The sequence below is a fragment of the Castanea sativa genome, chromosome 3, assembly GCF_040712315.1.
Source record: "Castanea sativa cultivar Marrone di Chiusa Pesio chromosome 3, ASM4071231v1".
Lineage (NCBI taxonomy): Eukaryota > Viridiplantae > Streptophyta > Magnoliopsida > Fagales > Fagaceae > Castanea > Castanea sativa.
The window spans coordinates 11770910-11784341 of NC_134015.1; the positions used below are offsets into that span (position 1 = coordinate 11770910).

Here is a 13432-nt window from a genome sequence, read left to right on the forward strand (position 1 = left end):
GCCTATCAGAGTTAAACTTTTCTTATTTTATACATAGGAAATGTTAACAAGCATCGTACGATACTTGTTAAGGTTTTCCTAATGTGGGTCTTACGTAATAAAAAATGAGATAAATGAAAGAAAAAAACGTAAAAGTATTTATAAAGCTAAAAAAAAATGACATAAAACTACAAAAAAGACAAAAGAGTTGTCCAAAAAAAAAGTCCAAAAAAGTTGTTGTTAAAGGGCACCTTGCGGTGCCCATGTACACAACCCTTAATACATTTCAAGTGAGAAAAGGGGACTTGAACCTTGAACATTGGGTTGGAAACACCAAGATGTACCATTTGACTTGAAGGTCATTGACCACGAAAGTTAAACTTCAAATGCTAAGAAGATTGTACTTTGTTCAGTAAACAAGGGAGCTTGCACTTTCTTGGGTCGTGGCACACTAATTATTTTTCAAGTCTAAAATGATTGTACTTTTGTTTAGTAAATAAGGGAGCTAGCACTTTCTCAGGTTGTGCCAATGTTATAATTTTCAAGTCTAAAGAGGACTAGAAGGAAACATATAGTTTAGATATATTTTGGACCCATCAATGAACATGAATGCAATATAAGTGATTGTCACTTTGAAAACCTTGGTGGCCTCACATGAATTTCCGGACTCCAAATGTACAATCTTCTGTATAACTGATAAAGGAGAAATGACTTTTGCTTTGGCGGCTTCATAACACAAATTGATGAGAGACTGCTTTTATGACATTGTTAGCCATTAATCTTTCAAGTCTTTGGACAGCCTGAATTATGACTGAGGCCTTTGGCCAATTGGCCTTGAACAAATATTGCTTTCAAACTCAATACTAACCAATTTAATTTATTTGAGTTCTAATCTCTAAACAATGCAATTTTTATGATGAATATCCAATGGTGTTCTACAAGAAGTAAAACTATAAGTGAATGGACTGAGCATGCCAGAGGCAAAAACAGTCACATAATGTCAAAGGACCTACCTACTTTACAATATAGTAGGGAATCCACTTCATATCTCCCTTTGGTAAAAATTTATAATGCCAGTCTCAATTTTTGCGGATTTAAGTGGCTGCTGAGTGAAGAGTTAGACAAATAACCCACTGCTAGAAGAGCCTGAATACGCTCCAATTGGCAGAGTCAGTCTCCAATATCTTCACAGCCTGCTCCATTGTTGGCCGAGCATGTAATACTGGATGAGCACAAAGAACTGCAATGAGAACATATTGTTCCATCATTTGGCATGACCCCAACTCAGGCATACCTTCTTCAATGACATCCAATGCTCTCCCTCTTTGAACCAATGACCAAGCCCAATCTGTCAAAAGGTAAGCCTTCCCCTCATTTGTTTCAAGTGCTTTTTTCCCACTCAGGAGCTCAAGAAGCACAACCCCAAAGCTGTAGACATCAATCCCCTCGGTTAATTTCCCACACAAGGCATACTCTGGGGCAACATAACCAAGAGTTCCAGCCACCCTGGTGCTCAAATGTGTCATTCCCTCTGCGTTAAACTTTGCAAGGCCAAAGTCTGCTAGTTTTGGCTCAAATGCCTCATCCAAATATGTTACTGGCCTTAATATCCCTGTGGATGATTGCTGGTTGGGCTCCATAATGTAGATATGCCAGCCCACGTGCTGTTCCATTTGCAATCTTCTGCCGAATTGGCCAACTAAGCTTCTTAATTTCTGATCCAAAAAGATGGTCATAGAGGCTTCCATTAGGCATGAAATCACAAACAATTATTCTCTGGTGACCTTCCAAAGGCACTGTTGCGGTACAATAGCCTCGTAATGAAACAAGATTAACATGCCTAACACTTGCAATAACCTCTACCTCATATGAAAAAGTTGCATCCCCAGCAGCTGAGCAATTCTTGGATCTTTTGAAAGCAACGTGGGATCCATCAGGCAATATTCCCTTATATACATTCCCATATCCTCCCTTCCCAATTAGATTCTCCCTAGAAAAGTTCATGGTTGCCTTCTTAATGTCCTCATATTTGAATTTGAACAAGTTGGTACTTCCACTGATTGATCCCAGCCCCAGAATCAAACCAGTCTCATCCTTTGCAGAATTAGTCTTCTCTCTGATAGATTTCATTCGTCGAATCCAAAGAAACCAAACTGTAGAACAGGCCCCAAAGATTCCACCGAGGAAACCCATTATAGCACCAGAAAGTACAATGGTATGTAGCTTCATGTTGGAAGCTCGCAATGAAAAATCCAGTGAGAATAAACACTTTGCAGTTGTTGCATCAGTTGGTCCAAACTTGTTAACTACAGCAGCTGCATACATAAATGGATATTCTGTACAATCTGAGACATTAGCTCTTTCAGGACCATGCAGATATGAATCACCAAGACCCAGCAAAGTTTTGGTGCACAATTCACAAGCAGAAGTATTCTCCAGAGACTGGTTACAGTAAAGCTTAACTGCCCGCAATTTGGATTCAGGAATTAGGCTCTTGAACTCTGCCTTAGATGTGATATTTTTGCAGCCCTTCGAAATCCATTCTGGATGATAGCTACAAGAAGTTTGGATATCAAAGCCAACAAAAAACTTGCCAATTAGGCTCTGGTATGATTCCCAACACACCTTAGAAGCGGTAGGAGGAGGAAGAAAGTACCCATTAGTTCGAAGATACTCAGATCGAACCAGGCGTATCCCCTCAAGAAAGTAATGACACTGAGTTGGAATGTCACGAAATGCAGGCCTACGAACACTTTTAATGACCAGTTTCCTATGAACATCAAAGTTCAAAGGACAAAAGGCTTCAGAAGGGTCTCTTTGCAAGATTTTGTGTTTATCAGCAACTGAAAAACTGAAGCCAGAAAATGCTAAGCCTAGTACCAAGGCAAAGAAAAGGGATGATAAGGGGGACATTTCCGAAGCTACGGTTTTTTGTGTTTGAAGAAAGCAATAACCTTCTTTGCCAATTCCAAAGGGAATATATTGGCGGGAACTTAAAGTTTAAAGGAGTCTTAACTCTTTAACTTTTATAAACATGGAAGAATCTTTTATTATACATAATCCTATGATATCTTTGAATGGAAATAGACAATTAATGGGGAATAACTTAATTCAGAGTCTAACTTAATTCATAAGAGTGGAAAGTTTCAACTTGAACTCAAGTGATTCTCCTAACATAGTTATCCTCAATAAATAAAAAATGGAGGAGGCTTAATATCAATAAGAAAATAACTTGGCCTCCCAAGATCCTAGACAGGTGAAACCAATACCATCTTATTATATCTCTCTCTTCTTGTTGCAGAGTCACTTTCGTGGTACTAATTTATGATTAAACTGATATAATTATATTCATTTAAAACAAATTTAGGGAATATTAATTAGAAAGTAACTTGGCCTCTTAAATTCTAAACACACAATACAATAACCTTAATACATCTTTCATCTTTTGTTGGGGTCACTCATTCAATAGCAAGTTTTTATTATAAGTTGGTGATAAGGTGTTCAAGCTGATGAGGACTTCTTCAAGGTCGGCTGAACAACCTCCAGAGGGCATTTTAAGCTTTTCTAGATAAGATAGTAGCTACATCAAGTGGAACTGGTGGAATTCTAGAAGAAAAAAGACGGTGCAAGAAATGTAGGACAGCATTGTTGTCCATTTTCACTTTTACTCAATGCAGTGAATTAGGAGCGACTATATATATTGATTCACTTGACAGAGAGAATGTGACACGAACTAAGGAACAATTAGAACTGCCAAAATACAACAGAGAAATGGAAAAGGTCAAGAGGACGTGAGTAAATCTGCAATGACCAGACTTAAGTAGTTGAAAAATAGGCAATTAATGCTTAGATTATGCATAGTATCATATATGATGCACTACATAATTAGGTGTATATTTATAGATTAAGGAGCGAATAGCACTGCCAAAAAACAATAGACAAATAGGAAAAGGTCAAGAAGACAATAATGGAATCTACATTGAAAAGACTTAAGTAGTTAACAATTAGGCAAATAGTGTTTGGATTATGCATATTAGTACTTTAGTTTATGATTCACGGTATACACATATATTGATCATACAATTTAAACAAATTGCAGCTTGGGAAGATTTTAATTAAGCAGTGACAGAGTTTCTTAGGTCGACTATATATGGGAAGATTTTCTGCTAAAACAACTTTCAGTTGCTGTTAAACTCTCTCATACCATGGTGCATTAGCAAATGGATGCAGGAACAACTATACTTTTAGTTCTATTTGCAAGTGACATATTTTGGGGCGTCTACAATTGCAATTGATTAACATTTTGGATAGTTTGATTCTTTCATCCTTCTTTTTGCAATGGACATTTAGCAAACTGTATAGAGACAATTGGCTCTATTTGAACGTCAGCTTGACTCTAAATTCAGAGGGGACAAAAGGAAGTAGAATTATTAATATGATCTCATATAACTAATCAAGTAGAACAAAAACCACAAACTCAAGTTATCTCTCACTTTCCATAACAATGTGTGCTCTTCTTCAATGACAAGCTAGCACTTTGACTACTGACCTAATAGATGCAAATTTAGATGCTAGAACTAAGGCACAAACCTGTTACTGCAATGGATCACTTACAAAACGAAAAACTTTTCACCTGTTTTGTTTCTGTTTTTGATATAGAACAGTAAGTGTAAATAAGTGTAATGAACTCTGGAAAGATATGTTTCTTCCATTAACAGAAAGAAGATTATTGGAAAGGGGGGAGGATATATTGTTAGGAAAAACATGACTGAATTAAAATTGATGATCACTATAGAGTACATGAAAACTGTTAGAATACCAGCCCAAGCTAACTGTACTTAATTTTTACCATACTCCTATTTACTTGTACTCACTCATATTCCTGTCTAATAAAGGCAGCCCTTTTTACAGTTTTACACTTTTTTTTTAGAAACCAGTTTTACACATAATTCAATACACAAATCTCTAGTCTTTACATGGTATCAAAGCCTGTACTCCAGAAATTTTCTCTTCTAGGAATTCACCTAGTATTTGGCATAAGAGAAGAGAAGTTGCCATCTCTTAGTCATACGTCCACCATGGAGATGGGTTTTAGTAACAAAGAGTATGATCCATCATCCACGATGGAAAACAGAGAGAACAAAAATCTTACCAAGATAACCGGTCAAACTATTATCTACTGAACTAAAACATAACTTTGAACAATGGTATCAATAATTCCTTTCTGAAAGGAAGAAGTTGATTTTTTTTTTTTTTTTTCATTTCCACAGGGACTAGGGCATTGGATCTAGCCATAAGAACAATGCTTGGCTGATAAATAACCCACTTCTTAGTCTCTGACCCCAATGCCAGCAGCCTGGTGAAGGTTGGCTGTCCAAGACAGCTTAGGGCATGGCCAACTGGGCTTGCTTCTCGCAAGATTAAGGTAATCATGAAGGGGTTCATAAACCAGACAAGCAAGCGTTTGGGCACATGGTAGAGGGGAATTCACAATTCAGTGGAGCATATTCCTCAGAATTTAGTAACTTCAACTCCATAGACAAGCTCTAATGAATCTTTTTTTTCATATTACACCCACTATCTCACTTCCATTTCATCCACCACAGCTCTTGCCAGAGTTGCAGGTACTTCCCACAGTGGTGGAACATCCCAGTGCTAATGCTTTTTTTACATCCCAGTATTTATGTGGTATCTATGATAGAAATGAAAATTTAAAATTTTTCAGTTATAGAACTTGCAGTTGCAGGTTCAGAAACAAATTGAAGTGAAAAACAGGAAGACGTGCTGAAAAATGCTAACAATGCTACTATGGTAACCCTGCTTCTCTACTATTCAAAGAGTTCCAAATCTCAATAAAATTTCTCTCTCTAATAATAAAAAAGAACCTAATCCTCCTATATTGACTACATTAACATACACACTCTGACGCCAAAAGCATAATGTACAATAATGTAAACCAAGTATGCAAGAGGCAGATGAAACTCAAATATCCAATCATCCCTAAGATTTAGAATGGGATGATCACTCTTACAGAAAAATGGATGGCTACAGGAAGGCTTTTTAACTAGAGCTTGATGAGAGCTCTTTGCTAGAAGAGTAACAGGACAGTCTGGGATTGAAGGAACTGGAAAATCAGTTTCCAATATCTTCACAATCTGATCCATACTCGGCCTAGCATATAATAGTGGATGAGAAGAAAAAGAACTGCAACCAAAACATATTTCTCCATTACTTCTGTTAGGCCCAACTCGTGCATCCCTTCATCAATAACATCCAATACTCTACCTTCCCTCACTAACGACCAAGCCCAATCTGCCAAAAGTGAAGCTCCATCACTATCAACTGATATCACTGCTTTCTTTCAAAAGCTCAAGAAGTACAACCCCAAAACTGTATACATCACTTCTCTCAGATAATTTTCCATACAAAGCATACTCAGGCGCAACATAGCCAGGGGTTCCAGCCACCTGAGTGCTCATATGTGACAATCCCTCTGGAGTGAACTTTGCAAGGCCAAAATCAGCCCGTTTTGGCTCAAACATTTCATCCAAAAGTATACTACTAGCTTTAACATCTCTATGGATGATAAGCCAAACCAGGAGCCACTCCAAGAGCAATGTTTTGACGAATTGGCCAAGTAAGTTTCTTCATCCCTGACCCAAAAAGATGATCATAAAGGCTTCCATTACAAATTAAATCACACACAATTATCCTTTGGTGGCCTTCAGGATTCACTGTTGCAGTACAGTAGCCCCTCAATGCAACAAGATTCACATGCCTAACATTAGCAATAATCTCCACTTCATGTGCAAAGCTTTCATCCCCAGCAGCTGAGAAATTCTTGAACCTTTTCAATGCAACTTCAGACCCATCTAGTAATATCCCCTTATAAACACTCCCATATCCACCACACTCAATTAAATTCTCTCTAGAAAAATTCTTTGTAGCCTTCTTTATTTCCTCCAATGTGAACTTAATCACACTATTATTTCCATTGATCATTTCCATCCCCGAAACTGAGTCCCTCTCCATTGAATCAATTTCCTTCCTCTCCCTACATCTCTTATGCCTTCCCCAAACAAACCCAAACCACCAAAACTGCCCCAAATATGCCAATAATGCAACCTACCGGTAACCCCCAATATAGTATCTCATTTTCCTTTGTCTTTCCACCATCTGAACTGAAAGCAAGCATGCAAAAACACTTGACAGTCCCTAAATCAGTTGGGCCAAACTGATTAGCAAAAGCAGCGGCATACACGTATGGATTGCTAGCACAATCTGATTCATTCCCATCACTAGCACCAGGAAAGAAAGATGAATTGACACTCAAAAAACTATGCACACATGATGCACAAGTTAAATCATTCTCCAAAGATTGATTGCACTTATCTCTAATTTCCTGCAATTGAGATTCAGAGATTAGGCTCTCAAACTGCTCCCGGGTTGTAATGTTCATACAAGTCTCTGAAATCAAACTGGGCTTATACCCACAAGTGGATCAAACAATAAAACCCGGTATGTACTCAGAGATTAAACTTTCAAATGACTCCCAACATGCCTCGGAAGCATTTGCAGGCGGGAAAAAGTACCCAGTCCTTTGGAGATAATCTGATCGAAGCACCCAGATTCCTTGAAGTGTGTACATGCATTCTTTCTGGACATAAACAAAGGTGAGGGGCTTAGTGTTCTCAACAATAAGCCTTCTAAGAGCATCAAAGCTATTATCACCCAGTTTTCTATGTGGGAATTCATGGTCAGTGACAATAGAGGAACTTAAATTGGGAAAGCCTAAGGCTAAGCTCAATCCAAGAAAGAGGAAGAATAAGAGAGGCATTTGGGGGGCCAGGTTTTTGGTGAGGGGATTGGAATGGCATCCGTTTGAAGATGTGATTTGTTTGCTTGTGAGTGCTGAGTTTTGACTTGTATATAGTATATACATACATTCTTTAGTCTTAAATGGGGGTTGGTAGTTGAGTTATTGGAGGTAAATGACTTGGAAGTTAGAAGTGGATAGCTGAAATTTAAAAATTGGAGGTCTTGGATATGTGCACTTAGACCCATGAGCACACTTTTTCTTTTTCTTTTTTTTCTTTTTTGTTAAGTGGATATAGATATTGGGAGCAAAAGATCCTTAATTTTAGGTAAGGATAGAGATTTTTAAAAAAATTCATAATATATTTTATGAGACATGACAAGTTATGATTGGAGTAATATTACTTCTACATATAGTTATTTATAATACTATTTTTTTTATTAGCACCAATCACCGTGTAATTTAACAATCACAACGTATCAATATAATAGTTAGAAAAAAGATAATGAAAAATTGTGTGCCTCAATACTTGGCCATAAGTAATTTGAAGAAGAAGATGAAGACTGAATAAGGTGCATAGAGTCTTATTCAAAGCCTATTTTAAAAGTATTCTACAGGAAATTTTTTCTTTATTTTGTTAAAAGCCCACTATTCCATGAAATGTAGAATATGATTTAAATATACTCCATATTTGTATTTCTCATTGCAGCCCTTTAATGATGATGCAATTAAAACCATGGGGATTCTATTCAATAAGAAATATAAACGAAACAAGAAACACTGTAGAATTTCATTGACTTCAAAAAGAATTTACAAAAATAATCACACCCTAATGGCTTCTTCGGGATAAAAGAATAAATAATGGAGTAGACTAAACCCTTCTGTGACGCACCATCCGATCCATGTTATCGTCAGGCGTAGCCGTAAGAGGAGCACATCTTTTCATCCCAACCCGAACAACCTCCTTTGCCTTCTGATCATCACTTTGGGCAGTAGCAGCAGCAGCAATATTCTTTGGCTTTGGTTGACGTAGACCAACACAAACGTCATAGTCTTCTCTATGCTGCTCGTTACCCAGGACCGCCCACGCCTTGTCCATGAGTCTGAGAGCCTCATGCGCCATTGGAGAGGAAAACTTGCTGGGATGCACCCACTTCGCCAAATTACAATACCTTTGTTTGATGAAGTTATGAGTGATTAATGGATGATTACCGGCCGAGAAGCCCAGGAGTGCATAGAGGTCGGTGTAACCAAGCTTGTTCTTCTTGAACTTGCCGGCGTGAATGATAGACATAGCAATGTAGTAACGCTCCACTCCTTCAAAATACGGATCATATTGTTTGGCCATCTTTGCCAATTCGTATGCTTGCTCGTATTTCCCTTCCATCCATTCGCTCTCAACCCAACTTAGCAGACTGTCAGTCATGACTTCACAGAACCAGAGAGAGAAAACAGAGCGGAAACACAGAAACAGAGAGAAAGCAGAAGCAGTAGCAGCGAGAGCAGAACACTAGAATGTGAAATAAACAGAGATTGATTTATAGGAAGAGAATCCTACTCCTTATAGGAATAAGGAATCCTGCTCCATCAAGGAATAGAATTATAATACTATTCCTACTCGGAAAAGGGAAATAAATATTATAATTAACTAAGATAGGAAAAACATTTAGCTTTTTTTAATCTTATAAGTACGTGAAGCAACTCGTCAATAATATATCTGATTTTTTTTTTTTTTTTTTTGGATTCAGGAGCTAAAAATTGGACTAAAAATCACTAAATAGATATGAGAGATAAGGAGAATGTGTGAGTCTAAAAAAGACTATTTAAAAGAAGCTGAGATCTTTGCCGCCATAGTATATAATTATATTGTTGATGATATATTTATATTTATAATTATTTTATTTTCTTAATTGATTTGTGTTTAATTTTGTAATTTTTTAAGTGGTTGTGGAGTACTCTATTATTATTCCTGTTTTAGTTTTTTATTTAGTGTATAACTTTGTGAATATTAATGCTATATACACAAATATTTTACAAATTACTTTCACAAACTACTGATATGTCACACTTCATGTCAGCTTTTAATTTTTAATTTATATTTAAAAATGCCAACTCAATATCTTATAAAATCCACATTAGAATATGCAGTATATTTTATTACAGAAATTTTAAAATATATATATATTAATTCCTAATTTTATTGAAAATAATAGTAAAAAAAATCTCAAACCTACAATTTTTATTTTCTTTCACTTTCTCGGTTACCAAACACTTCTAAAATTACCGTTGCCTTCCCAAACTCGAAATCTAAGCACCATCACCACCGATCTATCCTCTCTTTCCTTTTCTTTATCATCCCTCTCCTCTTTCCACTTTCTCAAATTTTCTCCACCAAACCCATTTTACAATTCCACACCCATTCCAACACAGTCCACGAAACACTCTCATATTACTAAAACAACAGGAAAGGTACCCTCAATTAACTTTAACTCAACGAATGAAACAAACCTGTAGGGATGAAAGGCCCAAGGTGCATTTTTGGACCATGGGCTTTGTCTGAGGTTGCTTACTTGTCTGAGGATGGATTGATAGCGATAAAGATGTCAAACCTAGAGACCCACAAGCAAATTATGATAGAAGAAGCTAAGGGAAGTAATCCGAGGAGGGGTATCTCATCGGCTAAGCAAAGTAAGGATCAGATAGTACGTCATATTGTCCAGAATGATCTTTTAGGAGGTCTTATGGATGAAGATATGTTTCACGGGGACATAGAGAGCAGGGACAGCTGTGAAATATCTAAGAGAAAGCTGCTACCACCACATTGAGTGCTCTGTACCTAAATCTCTGGCCGCATTAATGAGGAAGTGATATATGAACAGTGATTTTCAACCTTACAGCTATTACCTAAAGACCTCCGGAATGGGCTGATGAGACGAGTATCAACATTAGCAGTCTACACCTACACGTGGAGAGTAGAAACGGGAGAGAGAATGAGAGAAAATACTATAGACTAAATATCTGTAATCAATCTTTAAGAAATAAGAAATATAAGAATCTGTTCCTCGGCTTGAGTCCGAGGACAACTTTCATCATACAAACTAATACATCCTTATCATTTTGTAATCTTGGGTCACTGTTGTTGTCATTTAAACTCATTAGAAACAAGATTTCTAACCCACTCTCTACAAATTAATTATATTAGGCTCTTTGGCCCTATACCCTTCCTCTTGTTGGGATTAGGTACAAATTGCGATCTTACAAAACCAGACCACACCAAGTTTCGGATTTTGTTAATTAAAACAATATACATGTGCACATCTAGTTAAAAAGCTATATATATGTGTGTGTGTGCGCGCGCGCGCGTGCGCGCATGTTTTTCTAATTAGATTTAGACGTAGCATTTTTTTTTAATTTGATTTGAGAATACCTGTTTGTTGCTAAATGGGTTCAGTGATTTTCTACCATTTTGATTCTTTCTATTTTTTTCTCTTTTTTTTTATCCAATGGAGAATCTTCCTAAAAATGTATCTCTAGCAAAACACAATTAGCCAAAGGGATAAAAGAGAAAGAAGAGAAAGAAAATGAAGTTTTTATTTTTGGGTCTTACTTTCAATCCAAATATGAGCGCCCAACATGTTTTAATTTTGGGTAAACTATATATTTGATCCCTAACTTTTAAGTTGAATATTAATTTGGTCTTTAACCTTTGGGTATTATATTAAAATGGCCCTTACAGTCAAGTGGTTGATAAAAAATATTGACATGACTAATAGTCAAAATAAAATATTGTTTTTAGACTCACAAATTACCACTTAGACAGTATGTCAGCCTAAATTAAATAAATAAATAATACTCAAATTTGGTTATTTATTTATATATTAATTTCGTAAATTTGATCAATTTGGTCCCTGTATTTTATTAGCGGTCGATTTGATTTTTGTTATTTTCAAATTACAGTCAATTTAGTCATTATTGTCTAAACCAAATTGACTAAATTAACTACTGCGAGAACATATGGACCAAATTGTCAATAACACCAAAATATAAGGAAAAAAAAAATAGTGAAGGCAAAGAAGGATGCAAATAAAGGGCCATGCCCTCCAAAGTTCAAACCATACATCTCCAAATTCTCTAATGGGCTTCCCATGTAGTTTTGGGCCACATGAAGATTCAAGGTGGAGAAGATACAAATAATGGACCCTGAGCTTGTGATATTAATGTGCCCTTTAATTTTCACTTGGGCCGCTTGGGTCAAGCTCATCAAAAAAGATGGGCCCTTTTGACAACAAGTAATTTGTATCTATAATACTAAGAGATTCCCTTGTTTGAGATATTAATTTTTTGGTTAAAAAATGGGCAAAAACCACGTTTTCGTCTTTATATTTTTATGCGATTTTCATTTTAGCTTCTAACTTTTATTTCCACCACTTTTAGTTCTTATCTTGGAAAACGCGTCTCGTTTTTGTCCCCGCCGTTACATCAGAGATGAAAAATGCACACGTGGCAAACAAAATGCTCTGTTGGCACACTGATAGCTGACGTGGCCATTAAAATAATAATAAAAAATGTTATGTCTGCATCTAAATTAAAAATAATAATTTATTAATTTTAACTAAATAAAAAAAATTAAAAACCAAAAATCACATTAATTGAGATCTAAGTGAGTCTTGAATAAAAACAGATACAAGATCACAAACCCATAAATTTTTTTAAAAAATCAAAATCAAAATAAAAAAAACAAACCCAAATTTTAATTCCAAACCTTTCTTGTTAACCAAACACAAACACAAACACAAACATAAACTTAAACTGATCTCTAGCAAGAACACCAAAACATCTCAAAACCCAGTAATCAGCAATCAATCAGAAATCCAACTGAGGATTTCTATCGGAGCTTCAATGTCGACAGTCTTTCGCCATTTCCGACCGGCGGTTCTTGTTAAGCGAAGGGTTTTCGTTGAGCTCCATGAAGAATTTCTTCCTACGGCGTCGTTTCTTGACATGTGGCTTTGCAGCTCGGTACAAGAGAAAACAGAGGGGAGGCGTCGTTTATTCATAGAGCAAAATGGCCATGACTGCACTCAGACGAGAGGGGAGGCGTTTTGCCCCTCTAATCTCTCCTCAACCCATCACCACCGCCATCCAATCAGAGTTAGGTTTTTGAGGTGGTTCATCTTGGGAGTCTGAAACGGCGGCTTTGGGTGGATTTTTGGGAGGTGAGGTTTGGGAATTGGTTTCTGAAATGTTGGAATCGATGGCGGTGATGTGAGCTTGGCGCTGGTTGACGGTGAGAGATGAGAACCATTTGAGGATTGAGGACCATTTGAGGTTTGGAATTACAGATCTATTTGAGAGATGAGAAACATTTGAGGTTTGGAATTACAACGATTTGGGTTTGGTTTTGGTTTTGATATTGATTTTGATTTTTTTTTTCTTTTAAATTTTTGGGTACGTGATCTTGTATCGGGTTTTTGTTATTATTAATCTTGTTCAAGACACATTTAGATATCAATTCATGTGTTTTTTAGTTTTTAAATCTGTTTCTTATTTTTTTTTATTCAGTTAAAATTAATAAATTAATTTTTTTAATTTAAATGCTGAGGTGGTATTTTTTAATGCTAAATAATTTTTTTTTTA

At 36.4% G+C, this 13432-nt stretch overlaps 2 pseudogenes; both read right to left on the minus strand.

Moving 5' to 3' along the window:
* Positions 1-1115: 1115 nt before the first annotated feature.
* On the minus strand, positions 1116-2892 carry LOC142628515 (putative LRR receptor-like serine/threonine-protein kinase RKF3; annotated as a pseudogene).
* A 2802-nt stretch (positions 2893-5694) lies between these two features.
* LOC142629606 (putative LRR receptor-like serine/threonine-protein kinase RKF3) lies at positions 5695-7865 on the minus strand (annotated as a pseudogene).
* Between the last annotated feature and the right edge of the window lie 5567 nt (positions 7866-13432).